At 36.1% G+C, this 22597-nt stretch overlaps 2 long non-coding RNA genes across 4 annotated transcripts in view; one reads left to right on the forward strand and one right to left on the reverse strand.

Moving 5' to 3' along the window:
• Positions 1-3922, reverse strand: part of LOC128019381 (uncharacterized) — a 31379-nt gene extending 27457 nt beyond the window's left edge. For all 3 annotated transcript variants that reach the window (XR_008185128.1, XR_008185130.1, XR_008185129.1), the window contains exon 1: positions 3345-3922. This is a non-coding gene — a long non-coding RNA (uncharacterized LOC128019381). The remainder of the gene's footprint in view (positions 1-3344) is intronic.
• The window catches only part of LOC128019383 (uncharacterized), a 40919-nt gene extending 18773 nt beyond the window's left edge, over positions 1-22146 (forward strand). Inside the window, exon 3 of the long non-coding RNA XR_008185132.1 lies at positions 21883-22146. This is a non-coding gene — a long non-coding RNA (uncharacterized LOC128019383). The remainder of the gene's footprint in view (positions 1-21882) is intronic.
• Positions 22147-22597: the final 451 nt, after the last annotated feature.

The following is a 22597-nucleotide window of genomic DNA, read 5'->3' on the forward strand; positions in this document are numbered from 1 at the left end:
TGATTAGACTAATATATGTATACTCTATAAGCATATGCACACACACACACACACAAAGACACACATATACATGCACAAACATTTTGTTGCAGATATAGGTATTTGAAATAAGTGATAGGTGACCATAAACTTATTGCAAGTCTTTTCTTTTTAAGAGTTAGATGTCATTTTCAGGTTAAACTGTAATCATAATGTGGCAAAATTTAAAAAAACTGATATATCTGTATAAACAAAATGGAAAACATTGACTCAATGAGATTTAAAATGTTATAACAGTTCATTTTTTAATGTTTTGGCATGAATTCATGAATCCTTTCAACAGTACTGTTCAACTTTACTGAATGAGCCCATTAGTGGTCTTCCGCTGCCATCTAGTGGTTATAAATTGCATTTACTCCAAGAACACTGTGTTTTAAAACATAACTGTTATAGTGTTATTTTTTTTTTGCCCAATCTCTCTTAAATTTTGCATGCTTGTTTAGAATGAAATTATGCCTTATTTTACACAGTTTTGATAATTTGTGGGCTTTCTGATTGTATTAATAGGCCTTTGTGTGCACTATGAAAAGAACATATTATAAAATGACTGGTTTATAGTTGCCCAAATGCAATTGTTCAACATGTTTTTGATAATTATTGACCTTCAGAGTCTAGAGAATTGTACTTCAGTGGTTTTATTGATTTTCATCTTAAACCGTATCACAAGTATGCCAAAGTAACTTTTTTAAATAATCTTGAATATTTAATTAACAGCTTTATTGACAACATTGGTCCCAGAGGCAAAGTTGTTCAGAATGAGGAGATATATCATATGATATGAAGATTTGGTGTTTTTGAGTGAATATATGAGCATTTACAAACAATTTGAGGCCATTTACCATAGAAATCTTGTGTTTTGAGACCTTTTCTACTGTTATAGCGCCACCTATGGTCTGATCTCCATGAAACTTTGCATGCTTGTTAAGAGTATCCTGTTACATGATTTCACTGAGTTTCATAAAGTTTTGAGTTTTCGTTTAGGTTTTATAGGCTTTGGGGTATGTTTGGCCACACCCCTTTTTCTATATTACCGCTTTACAGTTAACCAAAGGACAAAATTCAATTTTTTTTTAATAATTATTGATCTACAGAGTCCACAGAATATTACTGCAGTGGTTTGGTTCCGATCGGACAAAAAACCTAGGACTAGTTCGCAAAAGTAGGTTTTTAACATATTTGTGAATAACAATTGAACGATTTGATTGACAACAATGGTTCTTGAGGCAAAGTTGTGCATTATGAGGAGATCTATCAAATGATATGCATATTGTGTTGATATGTGAAACACCACGTGATTACAGAGCCATAAAACTCGTTAGCGCCAACTAGTGGCCGATTTCTTTCAAAATTCTTACAGACCTTAAGGTTCATGAGTCGAACGTACCCAGCGAGTTTCGTTCCGATCAACATCCGTTAACCCTTTCAAATAGGTGCTTAAAATTGTTTGGCCAATGGCGGACATGTTTTTTTGAGATATGCAAATGTCCTCATAGGTACTTGTGCCCCTTCAGACCAAGACATTGCATTCCAATTTTCAAGTCGATCGAGCCAACGGTTGCCTAGTTATAGCAATTTATGTGTTTTTTATATCTTATAGCGCCCCCAAGTGGCAGAGATGCGCATTTTTTTTGATTTGACCAAAGATTGAGCTCATACATATGTTTACCGAGTTTGGTGAAGATATCTCATTCCGTTCAGGAGTTATAGTCAATATAGCATTTGGCTAACGTTAGCATAGACGCTTTTTGGTGTACTGTTTCGCGTATGAATTGAAATTTCAACTTTTTTTTGATAATTATTGATATTGAGTGTCCAGGGAATATTTCTGAAGTGGTTTGGTTCTGATTGGTTGAAAATCCTAGGACTAGTTCGCAAAAGTAGGTTTCGGATATAGCTCGATTTTGCGAGAAAACGGTGCGTCGTAGACCCCAAAAAGGCGCCATACACTTTTGTTCGGGCTAACCCAAGGATTGCAACAATGCCATGTTTTTGAGTCTACGGCTAACGGTATACGATTTACGGCCAAAAATGTCCAAAATTTTTGCTTTTTGCGCTGTAGCGCCCCCGTTAGGCCGATTGGGCTGAGACTTTGATAAGTTCTCCCCAAATTGAGCTCTACGATCTGTCCAAATTTCAGCTCTCTAGGCCTTACGGTTTGGGCTGCACGTTCAGTTCTAGGGCAGAAGAATAATAATAATAATTAAAGCTGCAAGCAGCATTTTACCGGGGTTCAAGCATTTAAGGCATCTGAAGTGGTCAGAGCCAACCTGGATGTTTGGATGACATTTAAAGACATCCAAAATGGAGAACAGGTTAACAGACAGACACACACACTGAAAGTAAATGATTAGACTAATATATGTATACTCTATAAGCATATGCACACACACACACACAAAGACACACATATAAATGTACAAACATTTTGTTGCAGATATAGGTATTTGAAATAAGTGATAGGTGACATAAAATTATTGCAAGTCTTCTCTTTTTCAGAGTTTAGATGCCATTTTCAGGTTAAACTGTAATCATAATGTGGCAAAATTGTAAAAACTGATACATCTGTATAAACAAAATGGAAAACATCAATTCAATGAGATTTAAAATGTTATAACAGTTAATTTATTAATGTTTTGGCATGAATTCATGAAAACAGTACTGTTTAACTAGCTGAATGAGCCCATTAGTGGTCTTCCGCTGCCATCTAGTGGTTATAAATTGCATTTACTCAAACAACACTGTGTTTTAAAACATAACTGTTATAGTGTTGTATTTTTTTTTGCCCAATCTCTCTTAAATTTTGCATGCTTGTTTAGAATGAAATCATGCATTATTTTACACAGTTTTGATAATTTGTGGGCTTTCTGTTCGTATTAATAGGCCTTTGTGTACACTATGCAAATAACATATTATAAAATTATTGGTTTATAGTTGCCCAAATGCAATTGTTCAACATGTTTTTGATAATTATTGACCTTCAGAGTCTAGAGAATTGTACTTCAGTAGTTTTATTGATTTTCATCTTAAACCTTATCACAAGTATGCCAAAGTAACTTTTTTAAATAATCTTGAATATTTAATTAACAGCTTTATTGACAACATTGGTCCCAGAGGCAAAGTTGTTCAGAATGAGGAGATTTATCATATGGTATGAAGATTTAGTGTTTTTGAGTGAATATATGAACATTTTCAAACAATTTGAGGCCATTTACCATAGAAATCTTGTGTTTTGAGACCTTTTCTACTGTTATAGCGCCACCTATAGTCTGATCTCCATGAAACTTTGCATGCTTGTTAAGAGTCACCTGTTACATGATTTCACTGAGTTTCATAAAGTTTTGAGTTTTCCTTTAGGTTTTATAGGCTTTGGGGTATGTTTGGCCACACCCCTTTTTCTAAATTACCCCGTTACAGCTAACCAAAGGACAAAATTCAACATTTTTTTAATAATTATTGATCTAGAGAGTCCACAGAATATTACTGCAGTGGTTTGGTTCCGATCGGGCAAAAAACCTAGGACTAGTTCGCAAAAGTAGGTTTTTAACATATTTGTGAATAACAATTGAACGATTTGATTGACAGCAATGGTTCTTGAGGCAAAGTTGTGCATTACGAGGAGATCTATCAAATGATATGCATATTGTGTTGATATGTGAAACACCACGTGATTACAGAGCCATAAAACTCGTTAGCGCCAACTAGTGGCCGATTTCTTTCAAAATTCTTACAGACCTTAAGGTTCATGAGTCGAACGTACCCAGCGAGTTTCGTTCCGATCAACATCCGTTAACCCTTTCAAATAGGTGCTTAAATTTGTTTGGCCAATGGCGGCCATGTTTTTTTAGATATGCAAATGTCCTCATAGGTACTTGTGCCCCTTCAGACCAAGATACTGCATACCTGATTTTCAAGTCGATCGAGCCAACGGTTGCCTAGTTATAGCCATTTATGTGTTTTTTCTATCTTATAGCGCCCCCAAGTGGCAGAGATGCGCAATTTTTTTGATTTGACCAAAGATTGAGCTCATACATATGTATACCGAGTTTGGTGAAGATATCTCATTCTGTTCAAGAGTTATAGTCAAAATAGCATTTGGCTAACGTTAGCATAGATGCTTTTTGGTGTACTGTTTCGCGTAAGAATTGAAATTTCAACTTTTTTTTGATAATTATTGATATTGAGTGTCCAGGGAATATTTATGAAGTGGTTTGGTTCTGATTGGTTGAAAATCCTAGGACTAGTTCGCAAAAGTAGGTTTTGGATATAGCTCGATTTTGCGAGAAAACGGTGCGTCGTAGACCCCAAAAAGGCGCCGTGCACTTTTGTTCGGGCTAACCCAAGGATTGCAACAATGCCATGTTTTTGAGTCTACGGCTAACGGTATACGATTTACGGCCAAAAATGTCCAAAATTTTTGTTTTTTGCGCTGTAGCGCCCCCGTTAGGCCGATTGGGCTGAGACTTTGATAAGTTCTCCCCAAATTGAGCTCTACGATCTGACCAAATTTCAGCTCTCTAGGCCTTACGGTTTGGGCTGCACGTTCAGTTTTACGGCGGAAGAATAATAATAATAATAATAATAATAATAATTAAAGCTGCAAGCAGCATTTTACCGGGGTTCAAGCACATTAAGGCCTCTGAGGTGGTCAGAGCCAACCTGGATGTTTGGATGACATTTAAACACATCCAAAATGGAGAACAGGCTAACAGACAGACACACACACTGACAGCAAATGATTAGACTAATATATGTATACTCTATAAGCATATGCACACACACACACACACACACAAAGACACACATATACATGGACACACATTTTGTTGCAGATATAGGTATTTGAAATAAGTGATAGGTGACAATAAACTTATTGCAAGTCTTCTCTTTTTTAGAGTTTAGATGTCATTTTCAGGTTAAACTGTAATCATAATGTGGCAAAATTGTAAAAACTGATACATCTGTATGAACAAAATGGAAAACATTGATTCAGTAAGATTTAAAATGTTATAACAGTTAATTTATTAATGTTTTGGCAAGAATTCATGAAAACAGTGCTGTTCAAATTAGCTGAATGAGCCCATTAGTGGTCTTCCGCTGCCATCTAGTGGTTATAAATTGCATTTACTCAAACAACCCTGGTTTTAAACATAACTGTTATAGTGTTGTTATTTTTTTTTTGCCCAATCTCTCTTAAATTTTGCATGCTTGTTTAGAATGAAATTATGCATTATTTTACACAGTTTTGATAATTTGTGGGCTTTCTGTTTGTATTAATAGGCCTTTGTGTACACTATGCAAATAACATATTATAAAATTATTGGTTTATAGTTGCCCAAATGCAATTGTTCAACATGTTTTTGATAATTATTGACCTTCAGAGTCTAGAGAATTGTACTTCAGTGGTTTTATTGATTTTCATCTTAAACCGTATCACAAGTATGCCAAAGTAACTTTTTTAAATAATCTTGAATATTTAATTAACAGATTTATTGACAACATTGGTCCCAGAGGCAAAGTTGTTCAGAATGAGGAGCTGTATCATATGATATGAAGATTTAGTGTTTTTGAGTGAATATATGAACATTTTCAAACAATTTGAGGCCATTTACCATAGAAATCTTGTGTTTTGAGACCTTTTCTACTGTTATAGCGCCACCTATGGTCTGATCTCCATGAAACTGTGCATGCTTGTTAAGAGTAACCTGTTACATGATTTCACTGAGTTTCATAAAGTTTTGAGTTTTCGTTTAGGTTTTATAGGCTTTGGGGTATGTTTGGCCACACCCCTTTTTCTAAATTACCCCTTTACAGCTAACCAAAGGACAAAATTCAACATTTTTTTAATAATTATTGATCTAGAGAGCCCACAGAATATTACTGCAGTGGTTTGGTTCCGATCGGGCAAAAAACCTAGGACTAGTTCGCAAAAGTAGGTTTTTAACATATTTGTGACTAACAATTGAACGATTTGATTGACAGCAATGGTTCTTGAGGCAAAGTTGTGCATTATGAGGAGATCTATCAAATGATATGCATATTGTGTTGATATGTGAAACACCACGTGATTACAGAGCCATAAAACTCGTTAGCGCCAACTAGTGGCCGATTTCTTTCAAAATTCTTACAGACCTTAAGGTTCATGAGTCGAACGTACCCAGCGAGTTTCGTTCCGATCAACATCCGTTAACCCTTTCAAATAGGTGCTTAAAATTGTTTGGCCAATGGCGGCCATGTTTTTTGAGATATGCAAATTTCCTCATAGGTACTTGTGCCCCTTCAGACCAAGACACTGCATACCAATTTTCAAGTCGATCGAGCGAACGGTTGCCTAGTTATAGCCATTTATGTGTTTTTTAAATCTTATTGCGCCCCCAAGTGGCAGAGCTGCGCAATTTTTTTTATTTGACCAAAGATTGAGCTCATACATATGTATACCGAGTTTGGTGAAGATATCTCATTCCGTTCAAGAGTTATAGTTAAAACAGCATTTGGCTAACGTTAGCATAGACGCTTTTTGGCGTACTGTTTCGCGTATGAATCGAAATTTCTACTTTTTTTTGATAATTATTGATATTGAGTGTCCAGGGAATATTTATGAAGTGGTTTGGTTCTGATTGGTTGAAAATCCTAGGACTAGTTCGCAAAAGTAGGTTTCGGATATAGCTCGATTTTGCGAGAAAACGGTGCGTCGTAGACCCCAAAAAGGCATCGTACACTTTTGTTGGGGATAACCCAAGGATTGCAACAATGCCATGTTTTTGAGTCTACGGCTAACGGTTTACACTTTACGGCCAAAAATGTCCAAAATTTTTGTTTTTTGCGCTGTAGCGCCCCCGTTAGGCCGATTGGGCTGAGACTTTGATAAGTTCTCCCCAAATTGAGCTCTACGATCTGTCCAAATTTCAGCTCTCTAGGCCTTACGGTTTGGGCTGCACGTTCAGTTCTAGGGCAGAAGAATAATAATAATAATAATAATTAAAGCTGCAAGCAGCATTTTACCGGGGTTCAAGCAAATTAAGGCCTCTGAGGTGGTCAGAGCCAACCTGGATGCATGGATGACATTTAAACACATCCAAAATGGAGAACAGGCTAACAGACAGACACACACACTGAAAGTAAATGATTAGACTAATATATGTATACTCTATAAGCATATGCACACACACACACACACACACACACACACATTTAGTTGCAGATATAGGTATTTGAAATAAGTGATAGGTGACAGTAAACTTATTGCAAGTCTTCTCTTTTTTAGAGTTTAGATGTCATTTTCAGGTTAAACTTTAATCATAATGTGGCAAAATTGTTAAAACTGATACATCTGTATGAACAAAATGGAAAACATCAATTCAATGAGATTTAAAATGTTATAACAGTTAATTTATTAATGTTGTGGCATGAATTCATAAAAACAGTACTAGCTGAATGACCCCATTAGTGGTCTTCTGCTGCCATCTAGTGGTTATAAATTGCATTTACTCCAACAACACTGGTTTTAAACATTACTGTTATAGTGTTGTAATTTTTTTTTGCCCAATCTCTCTTAAATTTTGCATGCTTGTTTAGAATGAAATTATGCATTATTTTACACAGTTTTGATAATTTGTGGGCTTTCTGTTTGTATTAATAGGCCTTTGTGTACACTATGCAAATAACATATTATAAAATTATTGGTTTATAGTTGCCCAAATGCAATTTTTCAACATGTTTTTGATAATTATTGACCTTCAGAGTCTAGAGAATTGTACTTCAGTGGTTTTATTGATTTTCATCTTAAACCGTATCACAAGTATGCCAAAGTAACTTTTTTAAATAATCTTGAATATTTAATTAAGAGCTTTATTGAAAACGTTGGACCCAGAGGCAAAGTTGTTCAGAATGAGGAGATTTATCAAATGATATGAAGATTTAGTGTTTTTGAGTGAATATATGAGCATTTACAAACAATTTGAGGCCATTTACCATATAAATCTTGTGTTTTGAGACCTTTTCTACGGTTATAGCGCCACCTATGGTCCGATCTCCATGAAACTTTGCATGCTTGTTAAGAGTCACCTGTTACATGATTTCACCGAGTTTCATAAAGTTTTGAGTTTTTGTTTAGGTTTTATAGGCTTTGGGGTATGTTTGGCCACACCCCTCTGCTAAATTACCCCTTTAAAGCTAACCAAAATACAAAATTCAACATTTTTTTAATAATTATTGATCTAGAGAGTCCACATAATATTACTGAAGTTGTTTGGTTCCGATCGGGCAAAAAACCTAGGACTAGTTCGCAAAAGTAGCTTTTTAACATATTTGTGAATAACAATTGAACTATTTGATTGACAGCAATGGTTCTTGAGGCAAAGTTGTGCATTATGAGGAGATCTATCGAATGATATGCATATTGTGTTGATATGTGAAACACCACGTGATTACAGAGCCATAAAACTCGTTAGCGCCAACTAGTGGCCGATTTCTTTCAAAATTCTTACAGACCTTAAGGTTCATGAGTTGAACCTACCCAGCGAGTTTCGTTCCGATCAACATCCGTTAACCCTTTCAAATAGGTGCTTAAATTTGTTTGGCCAATGGCGGCCATGTTCTTTGAGATATGCAAATGTCCTCATAGATACTTGTGCCCCTTCAGACCAAGACACTGCATACCAATTTTCAAGTCGATAGAGCCAACGGCTGCCAAGTTATAGCCTTTTATGTGTTTTTCCTTTTTATAGCGCCCCCAAGTGGCAGAGATGCGCAATTTTTTTTATTTGACCACAGTTTTAGCTCATACAAATGTCTAGCAAGTTTGGTTAAGATATCTTATTTCATTCATGAGTTATAGCCTGTTGCGTAAAATTGGTCCTCGACTTTCGAACGTTTTGGCATCCCATTTTGACAGTGAGTCGAAATTTCAACTTTTTTTTGATAATTATTGATATTCACTGTCCAGCAAACATTTCTGCAGTATTTTGGTTCCGATTGTGCGAAAAACCTAGGACTAGTTCGCAAAAGTAGGTTTTGGACATACGTCAAGTTTGCGAAAAAACGAGGCCTCCTAGACCCAAAATCAGAGTGACCGTTTTTAATTTCGCTTGACCCACAGATTCCAGAAATGTAAAATTTTTGGGTCTATGACAAGCGGTTTAGGAGCTATTAGCAAAAACGCATTTTTGATCACTGTAGCGCCCCCCATAGGCCAATTAAGCTGAGACTTTGTCAGAATGTCCCCTCGGGGAGCTCTACCTTCTGGCCAAGTTTCAGCTCTCTAGGCCTTACGGTTTGGTCTGCACGATCAGTTTTAGCGGAGAAAAATAATAATAATAATAAAAAAAATCCTAACAGATACAATAGGGTTTCAGCACTGCGTGCTTGAACCCCTAATAATTAAAGCTGCAAGCAGCATTTACGGGGTTCAAGCACATTAAGGCCTCTGAGGTGGTCTGAGCCAACCTGGACGTACGGATGACAGTTAAACACATCCAAAACGGAGAATAGGCTGACAGACAGACACACGCACTGAAATTAAATGATTAAACTAGTTTTAAGAGTTTGGATGTCATTTTCAGGTTTTACTGTAATCATAATGTGGCAAAATTTTAAAAACTGGTAAGTCTGTATGAACAAAATGGAAAACTTTAACTCAGTGAGATTTAAAATGTTGTAACAGTGTTTTTTTTTTATTGTTTAGGCATGAATTCATAAATCTTCTCAAAAGTACTGTTTCAATTTGCTGAATGAGCCCATTAGTGGTCTTCCGCTGCCATCTAGTGGTTGCATTTACTCAAACAACACTGTTTTTAAACATAACTGTTATAGTGTAAAGTTTTTTGCCCAATCTCTCTTAAATTTTGCATGCTTGTTTAGAATGAAATTAGGCTTTATTTTACACAGTTTTGATAGTTTGTGGCCTTCTGTTTGTATAAATAGGCCTTTGTGTACACTGTGAAAAGAACATATTATACAATCACTGGTTTATAGTTGTCCAAATGCAATTTTTCAACATGTTTTTAATTATTATTGACCTTCAGAGTCTAGAGAATTGTACTTCAGTGGTTTTATTGATTATCAGCTCAAAGCCTGGGACTACTTTGCCAAAGTAACTTTTTTAAATAATCTTCAATATTTAATTAACAGCTTTATTGACAACATTGGTCCCAAAAGTTGTTCAGAATGAGGAGATCTATCATATGATATGAAGATCTAGTGTTTATGTGAATATATGAGCATTTTCAGACAATTTGAGGCCATTTACCATATCAATCTTATGTTTTGAGACCTTTTCTACTGTCATAGCGCCACCTGTGGTCCGATCTCCATGAAAATTTGCATGCTTGTTAAGAGTCACCTGTTACATGTTTTCACCAAGTTTCATAAAGTTTTGAGTTTTCGTTTAGGTTTTATATGCTTTTGGGTATGTTGGTCACGCCCCTTTTCTAATTTAGCCAGTTAAAGCTAACCAAAGGACAAAATTCAACATTTTTTTGATAATTATTGATCTAGAGAGTCCAGATAAAATTACTGCAGTGGTTTGGTTTTGATCGGGTAAAAAATCTGGGACTAGTTCGCAAAAGTAAGTTTTTAACATATTTGTGAATAACAATTGAACGATTTGATTGACATCTTTGCTCCTTGAGGCAAAGTTGTTCACAAAGAGGAGATCTATCATATGATATGAAGATCTAGTGTTTGTGTGAATGTATGAACATGTCCTACAAATTGTGATCATTTTCTATTGAAAATGTGTGTTTTTGAGGCTTTTTCAACTGTTATAGCGCCACCTATGATCCGATCTCCATGAAACTTTGCATGCTTGTTAAGAGTCACCTGATACATGATTCCACGAAGTTTCATAAAGTTTTGAGTTTTCGTTTAGGTTTTATAGGCTTTGGGGTATGTTTGGCCACACCCCTTTTAATAAATTACCCCTTTACAGCTAACCAAAGGACAAAATTCAACATTTTTTTTGATAATTATTGATCTAGAGAGTCCACAGAATATTACTGCAGTGGTTTGGTTCCGATCGGACAAAAAACCTAGGACTAGTTCGTAAAAGTAGGTTTTTAACATATTTGTGAATAACATTTGAACAATTTGATTGACAGCATTGGTTCTTGAGGCAAAGTTGTGCATCATGAGGAGATCTATCAAATGATATGCATATTGTGTTGATAAGTGAAACACCACGTGATTACAGAGCCAATAAACTCTTTAGCGCCAACTAGTGGCCGATTTCTTTCAAAATTCTTACAGACCTTAAGGTTCATGAGTCGAACGCACCCAGCGAGTTTCGTTCTGATCAACATCCGTTAACCCTTTCAAATAGGTGCTTAAAATTGTTTGGCCAATGGCGGCCATGTTTTTTGAGATATGCAAATGTCCTCATACGTACTTGTGCCCCTTCAGACCAAGACACTGCATACCAATTTTTAGGTCGATCGAGCCAACGGTAGCCTAGTTATAGCCATTTATGTGTTTTTTCTTTTTATAGCGCCCCTAAGTGGCAGAGGTGTGCAATTTTTTTTATGTGACCAAAGTTTTAGGTCTTACAAATGTGTAGCAAGTTTGGTTAAGATATCTTATTTCTTTCACGAGTTATAGCCTGTTGCGTAAAATTGCTCCTCGACTTTCGAACGTTTTGGCATCCCATTACGACAGCGAGTCGAAATTTAAACTTTTTTTTGATAATTATTGATATTCCCTGGCCAGAGAACATTTCTGCAGTGGTTTGGTTCAGATTGGGTGAAAAACCTAGGACTAGTTCGCAAAAGTAGGTTTTGGACATACGTCAAATTTGCGAAAAAACGAGGCCTCCTAGACCCAAAATCAGAGTGACCGTTTTTAATTTCGCATGACCCACGGATTCCGGAAATGTTAAATTTTTGGCTCTATGATAAGCGGTTTAGGAGTTATTAGCACTAACGCATTTTTGATCACTGTAGCGCCCCCTTTAGGCCGATTGGGGCGAGCCTTTGGATCTGACAAGAAGGCCGGACTTCTACCATCTGACCAAGTTTCAGCTCTCTAGGCCTTACGGTTTGGGCTGCACGATCAGTTTGAGTGGAGAATAATAATAATAATAATAATAATAAAAATCCTAACAGATACAATAGGGTTTCAGCACTGCGTGCTTGAACCCCTAATAATAATAATAATAAAAATCCTAACAAATACAATAGGGTTTCAGCACTGCGTGCTTGAACCCCTAATAATAATAATTAAAGCTGCAAGCAGCATTTACGGGGTTCAAGCACATTAAGGCCTCTGAGGTGGTCTGAGCCAACCTGGATGTACGGATGACAGTTAAACACATCCAAAACGGAGAATAGGCTGACAGACAGACACACGCACTGAAATTAAATGATTAAACTAGTTTTAAGAGTTTGGATGTCATTTTCAGGTTTCACTGTAATCATAATGTGGCAAAATTTTAAAAACTGGTAAGTCTGTATGAACAAAATGGAAAACTTTAACTCAGTGAGATTTAAAATGTTGTAACAGTGTTTTTTTTTATTTTTTGTTTAGGCATGAATTCATAAATCTTCTCAAAAGTACTGTTTCAATTTGCTGAATGAGCCCATTAGTGGTCTTCCGCTGCCATCTAGTGGTTATAAATTGCATTTACTCAAACAACACTGTTTTTAAACATAACTGTTATAGTGTAAAGTTTTTTGCCCAATCTCTCTTAAATTTTGCATGCTTGTTTAGAATGAAATTAGGCTTTATTTTACACAGTTTTGATAGTTTGTGGGCTTTCTGTTTGTATAAATAGGCCTTTGTGTACACTGTGAAAAGAACATATTATACAATCACTGGTTTATAGTTGTCCAAATGCAATTTTTCAACATGTTTTTGATTATTATTGACCTTCAGAGTCTAGAGAATTGTACTTCAGTGGTTTTATTGATTTTCAGCTTAAAGCCTTGGACTACTTTGCCAAAGTAACTTTTTTAAATAATCTTCAATATTTAATTAACAGCTTTATTGACAACATTGGTCCCAAAAGTTGTTCAGAATGAGGAGATCTATCATATGATATGAAGATCTAGTGTTTATGTGAATATATGAGCATTTTCAGACAATTTGAGGCCATTTACCATATCAATCTTATGTTTTGAGACCTTTTCTACTGTCATAGCGCCACCTGTGGTCCGATCTCCATGAAAATTTGCATGCTTCTTAAGAGTCATCTGTTACATGTTTTCACCAAGTTTCATAAAGTTTTGAGTTTTCGTTTAGGTTTTATATGCTTTTGGGTATTTTGGTCACGCCCCTTTTCTAATTTAGCCAGTTAAAGCTAACCAAAGGACAAAATTCAACATTTTTTTAATAATTATTGATCTAGAGAGTCCAGAGAAAATTACTGCAGTGGTTTGGTTTCGATCGGGTAAAAAATCTGGGACTAGTTCGCAAAAGTAAGTTTTTAACATATTTGTGAATAACAATTGAACGATTTGATTGACATCTTCGCTCCTTGAGGCAAAGTTGTTCACAAAGAGGAGATCTATCATATGATATGAAGATCTAGTGTTTGTGTGAATGTATGAACATGTCCTACAAATTGTGATCATTTTCTATTGAAAATGTGTGTTTTTGAGGCTTTTTCAACTGTTATAGCGCCACCTATGATCTGATCTCCATGAAACTTTGCATGCTTGTTAAGAGTCACCTGATACATGATTCCACGAAGTTTCATAAAGTTTTGAGTTTTCGTTTAGGTTTTATAGGCTTTGGTGTATGTTTGGCCACACCCCTTTTACTAAATTACCCCTTTACAGCTAACCAAAGGACAAAATTCAAAATTTTTTTGATAATTATTGATCTAGAGAGTCCACAGAATATTACTGCAGTGGTTTGGTTCCGATCGGACAAAAAACCTAGGACTAGTTCGTAAAAGTAGGTTTTTAACATATTTGTGAATAACGATTGAACGATTTGATTGACAGCAATGGTTCTTGAGGCAAAGTTGTGCATTATGAGGAGATCTATCAAATGATATGCATATTGTGTTGATAAGTGAAACACCACGTGATTACAGAGCCAATAAACTCGTTAGCGCCAACTAGTGGATGATTTCTTTCAAAATTCTTACAGACCTTAAGGTTCATGAGTCGAACGCACCCAGCGAGTTTCGTTCCGATCAACATCCGTTAACCCTTTCAAATAGGTGCTTAAAATTGTTTGGCCAATGGCGGCCATGTTTTTTGAGATATGCAAATGTCCTCATAGGTACTTGTGCCCCTTCAATCAAAGACACTGCATACCAATTTTTAGGTCGATCGAGCCAACGGTAGCCTAGTTATAGCCATTTATGTGTTTTTTCTTTTTATAGCGCCCCCAAGTGGCAGAGGTGTGCAATTTTTTTTATTTGACCAAAGTTTTAGGTCTTACAAATGTGTAGCAAGTTTGGTTAAGATATCTTATTTCTTTCACGAGTTATAGCCTGTTGCGTAAAATTGCTCCTCGACTTTCGAACGTTTTGGCATCCCATTACGACAGCGAGTCGAAATTTCAACTTTTTTTTGATAATTATTGATATTGCCTGGCCAGAGAACATTTCTGCAGTGGTTTGGTTCAGATTGGGCGAAAAATCTAGGACTAGTTCGCAAAAGTAGGTTTTGGACATACGTCAAATTTGCGAAAAAACGAGGCCTCCTAGACCCAAAATCAGAGTGACCGTTTTTAATTTCGCATGACCCACGGATTCCGGAAATGTAAAATTTTTGGCTCTATGATAAGCGGTTTAGGAGTTATTAGCACTAACGCATTTTTGATCACTGTAGCGCCCCCTTTAGGCCGATTGGGGTGAGCCTTTGGATCTGACAAGAAGGCCGGACTTCTACCATCTGACCAAGTTTTAGCTCTCTAGGCCTTACGGTTTGGGCTGCACGATCAGTTTGAGTGGAGAATAATAATAATAATAATAATAATAAAAATCCTAACAGATACAATAGGGTTTCAGCACTGCGTGCTTGAACCCCTAAAAATCCTAACAATTACAATAGGGTTTCAGCACTGCGTGCTTGAACCCCTAATAATTAAAGCTGCAAGCAGCATTTACGGGGTTCAAGCACTTAAGGCATCTTAGGTGGTCAGAGCCAACCTGGACATATATGGATGGTCGTTAAACACATCCAAAATGGAGAATAGGCTAACAGACAGACACACACACTGAAATTAAATGATTAAACTCGTTTTTAAGATTTTAGATGTCATTTTCAGGTTTCACTGTAATCATAATGTTGCAAAATTTTAAAAACTGATATGTCTGAATGAACAAAATGGAAAACTTTAACTCAATGCGATTTGAAATGTTGTAAGAGTGTTTTTTGTATTGTTTAGGCATTACATCCTTTCAACTGTACAGTTTAAGTTAGCTGAATGAGCCCATTAGTGGTTTTCTGCTGCCATCTAGTGGTTATAAATGGCAATTTCTCATACATCAATGTGTTAATCCTTTTAAATCTTAGTGTTCTTTGCCCAATATCTCTTAAATATGGCATGCTCGTTTAGAATGAAATTATGCATTATTTTACACAGTTTTGATAATTTGTGGGCTTTCTGTTTGTATTAATAGGCCTTTGTGTACACTATGCAAATAACATATTATAAAATTACTGGTTTATAGTTGTCCAAATGCAATTGTTCAACATGTTTTTGATAATTATTGACCTTCTGAGTCTAGAGAATTGTACTTCAGTGGTTTTATTGATTTTCAGCTTAAAGCCTTGGAATACTTTGCCAAAGTAACTTTTTCAAATAATCTTGAATATTTAATTAACAGATTTATTGACAAAATTGGTCCCAGAGGCAAAGTTTTTCAGAATGAGGAGATCTATCATATGATATGAAGATTTAGTGTTTTTGAGTGAATATATGTGCATTTTCAAACAGTTTTAGGCCATTTACCATCTAAATCTTGTGTTATGAGACCTTTTCTACTGTTATAGCGCCACCTATGGATCAATCTCCATGAAACTTTGCAGCCTTGTTGAGAGTCACCTGTTACATGATTTCACCTAGTTTCATAAAGTTTAGAGTTTTCGTTTAGGTTTTATAGGCTTTGGGGTTTGTTTGGCCACACCCCTTTTTCTAAATTACCCCTTTACAGCTAACCAAAGGACAAAATTCAACATTTTTTTGATAATTATTGATCTAGAGAGTCCACAGAATATTACTGAAGTCGTTTGGTTCTGATCGGGCAAAAAACCTAGGACTAGTTCGCAAAAGTAGGTTTTTAACATATTTGTGAATAACAATTGAACGATTTGATTGACAGCAATGGTTCTTGAGGCAAAGTTGTGCATTATGAGGAGATCTATCAAATGATATGCATATTGTGTTGATATGTGAAACACCACGTGATTACAGAGCCATAAAACTCGTTAGCGCCAACTAGTGGCCGATTTCTTTCAAAATTCTTACAGACCTTAAGGTTCATGAGTCGAACGTACCCAGCGAGTTTCGTTCCGATCAACATCCGTTAACCCTTTCAAATAGGTGCTTAAAATTGTTTGGCCAATGGCGGCCATGTTTTTTGAGATATGCAAATGTCCTCATAGGTACTTGTGCCCCTTCAGACCAAGACACTGCATACCAATTTTCAAGTCGATCGAGCCAACGGTTGCCTAGTTATAGCCATTTATGTGTTTTTTCTATCTTATTGCGCCCCCAAGTGGCAGAGATGCGCATTTTTTTTTATTTTACCCAAAATTGAGCTCGTACATATGTGTACCAAGTTTGGTGAAGTTATCTCATTCCGTTCAAGAGTTATAGTTAAAATAGCATTTGGCCAACGTTACTATAGACGCTTTTTGGCGTACTGTTTCGCGTAAAAATTGAAATTTCAACTTTTTTTTGATAATTATTGATATTGAGTGTCCAGGGAATATTTCTGAAGTGGTTTGGTTCTGATTGGTTGAAAATCCTAGGACTAGTTTGCAAAAGTAGGTTTCGGATATAGCTCGATTTTGCGAGAAAACGGTGCGTCGTAGACCCCAAAAAGGCGCCGTACACTTTTGTTCGGGCTAACCCAAGGATTGCTATGATGCCATGTTTTTGAGTTTATGGCTAACGGTTTACAATTCATGGCCAAAAACGTCCAAAATTTTTGTTTTTTGCGCTATAGCGCCCCCGTTTGGCCGATTGGGCTGAGACTTTGATAAGTTTTCCCCAAAATGAGCTCTACGATCTGTCCAAATTTCAGCTCTCTAGGCCTTACGGTTTGGGCTGCACGTTCAGTTCTAGGGCGGAAGAATAATAATAATAATTAAAGCTGCAAGCAGCATTTACCGGGGTTCAAGCACATTAAGGCCTCTGAGGTGGTCAGAGCCAACCTGGATGTATGGATGACAGTTAAACACATCCAAAATGGAGAACAGGCTAACAGACAGACACGCACACTGAAAGTAAATGATTAGACTAATATATGTATACTCTATAAGCATATGCACACACACACACACACACACACACACACACACACAAAGACACACAAAGATACACATATACATGCACAAACATTTTGTTGCAGATATAGGTATTTGATAAAAAGTGATAGGTGACAATAAGCTTATTGCAAGTCTTCTCTTTTTTTAGAGTTTAGATGTCATTTTCAGATTAAACTGTAATCATAATGTGGCAAAATTGTTAAAACTGATACATCTGTATGAACAAAATGGAAAACATCAATTCAATGAGATACAAAATGTTATAACAGTTAATTTATTAATGTTTTGGCATGAATTCATAAAAACAGTACTAGCTGAAAGAGCCCATTAGTGGTCTTCCGCTGCCATCTAGTGGTTATAAATTGCATTTACTCAAACAACACTGTGTTTTTAAACATAACTGTTAAAGTGTTGTTGTTGGGTTTTTTTGCCCTATCTCTCTTAAATGTTGCATGCTTGTTTAGAATGAAATTATGCATTACTTTACACAGTTTTGATAATTTGTGGGATTTCTGTTTGTATTAATAGGTCTTTGTGCCTCTGGGGTGGTCTCGGCCAACCAGGATGTATGGATGACATTTAAATACATCCAAAAGAAAGACACACACACACTGAAATTAAATGATTAAACTAGTTTTTAAGAGTTTAGATGTCATTCAGGTTTCACTGTAATCACAATGTGGCAAAATTGTAAAAAATGATGTTTCTGTATGAACAAAATGGAAAACATTGATTCAATAAGATGTAACATGTTATAACAGTTAATTTATTAATGTTTTGGCATGAATTCATGAATCCTTTCTACAGTACTGTTCATTTTAACTGAATGAGCCCATTAGTGGTCTTCCGCTGCCATCTAGTGGTTATAAATTGCATTTACTGAAACAACACTGTGTTTCTAAACATAACTGTTATAGTGTTGTTATTTTTTTATTTTTGCCCAATCTCTCTTAAATTTTGCATGCTTGTTTAGAATGAAATCATGCATTATTTTACACAGTTTTGATCATTTGTGGGATTTCTGTTTGTATTAATAGGCCTTTGTGTACACTATGCAAATAACATAATATAAAATTACTGGTTTATAGTTGTCTAAATGCAATTGTTCAACATGTTTTTGATAATTATTGACCTTCAGAGTCTAGAGAATTGTACTTCAGTGGTTTTATTGATTTTCATCTTATACCCGATCACTAGTTTGCCAAAGTACCTTTTTAAAATAATCTTGAATGTTTAATTAACAGCTTTATTGACAACGTTGGTCCCAGAGGCAAAGTTGTTCAGAATGAGGATATTTATCAAATGATATAAAGATTTAGTGTTTTTGAGTGAATATATGAGCATTTACAAACAATTTGAGGCCATTTACCATATAAATCTTGTGTTTTGAGACCTTTTCTACTGTTATAGCGCCACCTATGGTCTGATCTCCATGAAACTTTGCATGCTTGTTAAGAGTCATCTGTTACATGATTTCACTGAGTTTCATAAAGTATTGAGTTTTCGTTAAGGTTTTATAGGCTTTGGGGTATGTTTGGCCACACCCCTTTTTCTAAATAACCCCTTTACAGCTGACCAAAGGACAAAATTCAACATTTTTTTAATAATTATTGATCTAGAGAGTCCACAGAATATTACTGCAGTGGTTTGGTTCCGATCGGACAAAAAACCTAGGACTAGTTCGCAAAAGTAGGTTTTTAACATATTTGTGAATAACAATTGAACGATTTGATTGACAGCAATGGTTCTTGAGGCAAAGTTGTGCATTATGAGGAGATCTATCAAATGATATGCATATTGTGTTGATATGTGAAACACCACGTGATTACAGAGCCATAAAACTCGTTAGCGCCAACTAGTGGCCGATTTCTTTCAAAATTCTTACAGACCTTAAGGTTCATGAGTCGAACGTACCCAGCGAGTTTCGTTCCGATCAACATCCGTTAACCCTTTCAAATAGGTGCTTAAAATTGTTTGGCCAATGGCGGCCATGTTTTTTTAGATATGCAAATGTCCTCATAGGTACTTGTGCCCCTTCAGACCAAGACACTGCATACCAATTTTCAAGTCGATCGAGCCAACGGTTGCCTAGTTATAGCCATTTATGTGTTTTTTCTATCTTATTGCGCCCCCAAGTGTCAGAGATGCGCAATTTTTTTTATTTGACCAAAGATTGAGCTCATACATATGTGTACCGAGTTTGGTGAAGATATCTCATTCCGTTCAAGAGTTATAGTTAAAATAGCATTTGGCTAACGTTAGCATAGACGCTTTTTGGTGTACTGTTTCGCGTAAGAATTGAAATTTCAACTTTTTTTTGATAATTATTGATATTGAGTGTCCAGGGAATATTTATGAAGTGGTTTGGTTTTGATTGGTTGAAAATCCTAGGACTAGTTCGCAAAAGTAGGTTTCGGATATAGCTCGATTTTGCTAGAAAACGGTGCGTCGTAGACCCCAAAAAGGCGCCGTGCACTTTTGTTCGGGCTAACCCAAGGATTGCAACAAAGCCATGTTTTTGAGTCTATGGCTAACGGTTTACACTTTACGGCCAAAATTGTCCAAAATTTTAGTTTTTTGCGCTGTAGCGCCCCCGTTAGGCCGATTGGGCCGGTTCTTTGTATCTGAGTAGCGAGCAAGACTACTACCATCTGACCAAGTTTCAGCTCTCTAGGCCTTACGGTTTGGGCTGCACGTTCAGTTTTAAGGCGGAAGAATAATAATAATAATAATAATTAAAGCTGCAAGCAGCATTTTACCGGGGTTCAAGCACATTAAGGCCTCTGAGGTGGTCAGAGCCAACCTGGATGTTTGGATGACATTTAAACACATCCAAAATGGAGAACAGGCTAACAGACAGACACACACACTGACAGCAAATGATTAGACTAATATATGTATACTCTATAAGCATATGCACACACACACACACACAAAGACACACATATACATGGACACACATTTTGTTGCAGATACAGGTATTTGAAATAAGTGATAGGTGACAATAAACTTATTGCAAGTCTTCTCTTTTTTAGAGTTTAGATGTCATTTTCAGGTTAAACTGTAATCATAATGTGGCAAAATTGTAAAAACTGATACATCTGTATGAACAAAATGGAAAACATTGATTCAGTAAGATTTAAAATGTTATAACAGTTAATTTATTAATGTTTTGGCAAGAATTCATGAAAACAGAGCTGTTCAACTTAGCTGAATGAGCCCATTAGTGGTCTTCCGCTGCCATCTAGTGGTTATAAATTGCATTTACTCAAACAACCCTGGTTTTAAACATAACTGTTATAGTGTTGTAATTTTTTTTTGCCCAATCTCTCTTAAATTTTGCATGCTTGTTTAGAATGAAATTATGCATTATTTTACACAGTTTTGATAATTTGTGGGCTTTCTGTTTGTATTAATAGGCCTTTGTGTATACTATGCAAATAACATATTATTAAAGTATTGGTTTATAGTTGCCCAAATGCAATTGTTCAACATGTTTTTGATAATTATTGACCTTCAGAGTCTAGAGAATTGTACTTCAGTGGTTTTATTGATTTTCATCTTAAACCGTATCACAAGTATGCCAAAGTAACTTTTTTAAATAATCTTGAATATTTAATTAACAGCTTTATTGACAACATTGGTCCCAGAGGCAAAGTTGTTCAGAATGAGGAGCTGTATCATATGATATGAAGATTTAGTGTTTTTGAGTGAATATATGAACATTTTCAAACAATTTGAGGCCATTTACCATAGAAATCTTGTGTTTTGAGACCTTTTCTACTGTTATAGCGCCACCTATGGTCTGATCTCCATGAAACTTTGCATGCTTGTTAAGAGTAACCTGTTACATGATTTCACTGAGTTTCATAAAGTTTTGAGTTTTCGTTTAGGTTTTATAGGCTTTGGGGTATGTTTGGCCACACCCCTTTTTCTAAATTACCCCTTTACAGCTAACCAAAGGACAAAATTCAACATTTTTTTAATAATTATTGATCTAGAGAGCCCACAGAATATTACTGCAGTGGTTTGGTTCCGATCGGGCAAAAAACCTAGGACTAGTTCGCAAAAGTAGGTTTTTAACATATTTGTGAATAACAATTGAACGATTTGATTGACAGCAATGGTTCTTGAGGCAAAGTTGTGCATTATGAGGAGATCTATCAAATGATATGCATATTGTGTTGATATGTGAAACACCACGTGATTACAGAGCCATAAAACTCGTTAGCGCCAACTAGTGGCCGATTTCTTTCAAAATTCTTACAGACCTTAAGGTTCATGAGTCGAACGTACCCAGCGAGTTTCGTTCCGATCAACATCCGTTAACCCTTTCAAATAGGTGCTTAAATTTGTTTGGCCAATGGCGGCCATGTTTTTTTGAGAAATGCAAATGTCCTCATAGGTACTTGTGCCCCTTCAGACCAAGACACTGCATACCGATTTTCAAGTCGATCGAGCCAACGGTTGCCTAGTTATAGCCATTTATGTGTTTTTTCTATCTTATAGCGCCCCCAAGTGGCAGAGATGCGCAATTTTTTTGATTTGACCAAAGATTGAGCTCTTACATATGCGTACCGAGTTTGGTGAAGATATCTCATTCCGTTCAAGAGTTATAGTTAAAATAGCATTTGGCTAACGTTAGCATAGACGCTTTTTGGTGTACTGTTTCGCGTAAGAATTGAAATTTCAACTTTTTTTGATAATTATTGATAATGAGTGTCCAGGGAATATTTATGAAGTGGTTTGGTTCTGATTGGTTGAAAATCCTAGGACTAGTTCGCAAAACTAGGTTTCGGATATAGCTCGATTTTGCGAGAAAACGGTGCGTCGTAGACCCCAAAAAGGCGCCGTGCACTTTTGTTCGGGCTAACCCAAGGATTGCAACAATGCCATGTTTTTGAGTCTACAGCTAACGGTTTACGATTTACGGCCAAAAATGTCAAAATTTTTAGTTTTTTGCGCTGTAGCGCCCCCGTTAGGCCGATTGGGTCGAGACTCGGTATCTGACAAGAAGGCCGGACTACTACATTCTGACCAAATTTCAGCTTTCTAGGCCTTACGGTTTGGGCTGCACGAACAGTTTGAGTGGAGAATAATAATAATAATAATAATAATAA

This window comes from Carassius gibelio, chromosome A9 (assembly GCF_023724105.1).
Source record: "Carassius gibelio isolate Cgi1373 ecotype wild population from Czech Republic chromosome A9, carGib1.2-hapl.c, whole genome shotgun sequence".
Lineage (NCBI taxonomy): Eukaryota > Metazoa > Chordata > Actinopteri > Cypriniformes > Cyprinidae > Carassius > Carassius gibelio.